Here is a 3,443-nt window from a genome sequence, read left to right as displayed (position 1 = left end):
TCTGACCAGAAACTGCTTCCCCCTCTCACCAGAAACTTTCTCCCCCTCACACCAGAAACTTTCTCTCCTCACACCAGAAACTTTCTCCCCCTCTACCCAGAACCTTTCTGCTCTCTCACCTGAAACTTTCTCCCTCTTTCACCAGAAACTTTGTCCCCCTCTCACCAGAAACTTTCTCTCCTCCCACCAGAAACTTTATCCCCCTCCCACCAGCAACTTTCTCCCCTCCTACCAGAAACTTTCTCCCCTCACACCAGAAACTTTCACCTGTCACACCAAAAACTTCCTCCACTCCCACCAGAAACTTTCTCCCCTTCTCACCAGAAACTTTCTCCTCTCACACCAGAAACTTGCTTCCCTGCCACCAGAAACTTTCTCTCCTCCAACCAGAAACTTTCCCCCCTCCCACCAGAAAGCTTCTCCCCTCACTCCAGAAACTTTCTCCTCTCTCACCAGAAACTTTCTCCTCTCACACCAGAAACATTCTCCCCTCCCACCAGAAAATTTCTCTCTCTCCCACCAGAAACTTTTCCCCCTCACATCAGACACTTTCTCCTCACTCACCAGAAAGTTTCTCCGCCTCACACCAGAAACTTTCTCCCCTCCCACCAGAAACGTTCTCCCCCTCTCACCAAAAACTTTCTCCTATCTCACCAGAAATTTTCTCTCCCTGTCACCAGAAACTATTCCCCCTCACACCAGAAACTTTCTCTCCTCACACCAGAAACTTTCTCCCCCTCTCACCAGAAACTTCTTCCCCCTCTCACCAGAAACTTTCTCCCCCTCACACCAGAAACTTTCTCTCCTCACACCTGAAACTTTCTCCCCTCCAACCAAAAACTTTCTCCCCCTCCCACCAGAAACTTTCGCCCCCTCCCACCAGAAACATCCTCCCCTCTCACCAGAAACTTTCTCCCAGTCTCACCAGAAACTTTCTCCCCTCCCACCAGAAACTTTCTCCCCTCCCACCAGACACTTTGTCCCTCTTCCACCAGAAACTTTTCCCCCTCACACCAGAAACCTTTTCTCCGTCTGACCAGAAACTTCTTCCCCCTCTCACGAGAAACTTTCTGCCACTCCCACCAGAAACTTCCCCCTTTTTCACCAGAAACTTTCTCCTGTCACACCAGAAACTTCCTCCCCTCCCACCAGAAACTTTCTCCACTCCCACCAGAAACTTCCTCCACTCCCACCAGAAACTTCCTCCCCTCTGAACAGAAACTTTCTCCCCTCCCAGCAGAAACATTCTGCCTCACACCAGAAACTTCCTCCCTTTTCACCAGAAACATTCTCCCCTCCCACCAGAAACTTCCTCCCCTCCCACCAGAAACATTCTCCTCTCACACCAGAAACTTTCTCCCTCTCTCACCAGAAACTTTCTCTCCTCCCACCAGAAACTTTCTCCCCCTCTCACCAGAAACTTTTCCCCCTCACACCAGAAACTGTCTCCCCTCCCACCAGAAACTTTCTCTCCCTCTGACCAGTAACTTCTTCCCCCTCTCACCAGAAAATTTCTCCCACTCTCACCAGAAACTTCCCCCTCTTTTACCAGAACCTTTCTCCTGTCACACCAGAAACTTCCTCCTCTCTCACCAGAAACTTTCTCCTCTCTCACCAGAAATTTTCTCCCCCTCTCACCAGAAACTTTCTCCCTCTCCCACCAGAAACTTTCTCCCCTCACACCAAAAGCTTCCCCCCCTCCCACTAGAAACTTTATCCTCCTCACACCAGATACTTTCCCCTCTCATACCAGAAACTTTTCCCCCTCACAACAGAAACTTTCTCTCCTCCCACCAGAAACTTTCTCTCACTCTGACCAGAAACTGCTTCCCCCTCTCACCAGAAACTTTCTCCCCCTCACACCAGAAACTTTCTCTCCTCACACCAGAAACTTTCTCCCCTCCAACCAAAAACTTTCTCCCCCTCCCACCAGAAACTTTCTCCCCTTCCCACCAGAAACAGCCTCCCCTCTCACCAGAAATTTTCTCCCCTCCCACCAGAAACTTTCTCCCACTCACACCAGAATCTTCCTCCCCTCCCACCAGAAACTTTCTCCCCTTCTCACCAGAAACTTTCTCCCCCTCCCACCAGAAACTTTCTCCGCTCCCACCAGAAACTTTCTCCCCTTCCCACCAGAAACTTTCTTCCCTCCCACCAGAAACTTTCTCCCCTCCCACCAGAAACTTTCTCCCCTCCCACCAGAAACTTTCTCCCCTTCCCACCAGAAACTTTCTCCCTCCCACCAGAATCTTTCTCCCCCTCCCACCAGATAGTTCCTCCCCTCTCACCAGAAACTTTCTCCCCTCCCACCAGAAACTTTCTCCCCTCCCACCAGAAACTTTCTCCCTCTCTCACCAGAAACTTTCTCCCCTTCCACCAGAAACTTTCCCCCTCTCTCACCAGAAACTTTCTCCTGTCACACCAGAAACTTTCTCCCCTCCCACCAGAAACTTTCTCCCTCTCCCACCAGAAACTTTTCCCCCTCACACCAGAAAGTTTCTTCTCTCACACCAGAAACTTCTTCCCCTCCCACCAGAAACTTTCTCCCCTCCCACCAGAACGTTTCTCCCCCTCTCACCAGAAACTTTCTCCCCTCCCAGCAGGAACTTTCTCCCCCTCCCACCAGAAACTTTCTCCCCATCCCACCAGAAACTTTCTCCCCTCCCACCAGAAACTTTCTCCCTCTCTCACCGGAAACTTTCTCCCCTCCCACCAGAAACTTTCTCCCTCTCCCACCAGAAACTTTCTCCCCTTAAAGCTACACCCTGTATATGGGATATTTCTGTCCTTTGAATAGGTCTGTGCCTCTCGTAATCTTACAAAGTTTTGTTAGGTCTCCCCTGATCCTCTGATGCTCCTGAGCAAACTGTCCAAGGTTGAAGGTTGGGAGGTGTGGGGAGCGGGTGTTTGATAGGGAAGGGCTTGGGGTAAGTCAGGGCATGTGGTTGGCAGGGCAGAGAGCCAGGGGTAGGGGGAGATGGTGCTACCCTCGGTTGAGGAAGTGGGTGAACAAATGCAGGGGTTGGTTGTTGTATTCCAGCCAATATCCAGGGTCTGGAAGGGAGGGGGTTTTGCTGGTGGATGTTGGAAGTAGGGAAGTTAATGTGTTAATGGTTGTGTTTGACCCAAATGTTCACGAACCTTTGATACCACACGGAAAATGCTGGAGGAACTCAGCAGGTCAGGCAGCATCTATAGGAAGGAACAAACAGCCGGCGTTTCGGGCCGAGACCCTTTCGAGACCTCAACTGTTTATTCCTCTCCAGAGCTTCTCCTGCATTTTCTGTGTGTCTCTCTGGATTTCCACCAGACAGGGGTTGGCATGGTGGTTTAACGGTTAGCACAGCACTTGACAGGACCGGTTGACTAGGTTAGAGTTAAATTGGGGAATTACTGGGCCGATTCCGCGCTCTGTCTCAATAAACGAGTAAGTAAATCTGCAG

The sequence above is a fragment of the Mobula birostris genome, unplaced genomic scaffold (assembly GCF_030028105.1).
Source record: "Mobula birostris isolate sMobBir1 unplaced genomic scaffold, sMobBir1.hap1 scaffold_1234, whole genome shotgun sequence".
Lineage (NCBI taxonomy): Eukaryota > Metazoa > Chordata > Chondrichthyes > Myliobatiformes > Myliobatidae > Mobula > Mobula birostris.
Note: the sequence above shows the minus strand (reverse complement) of the source record.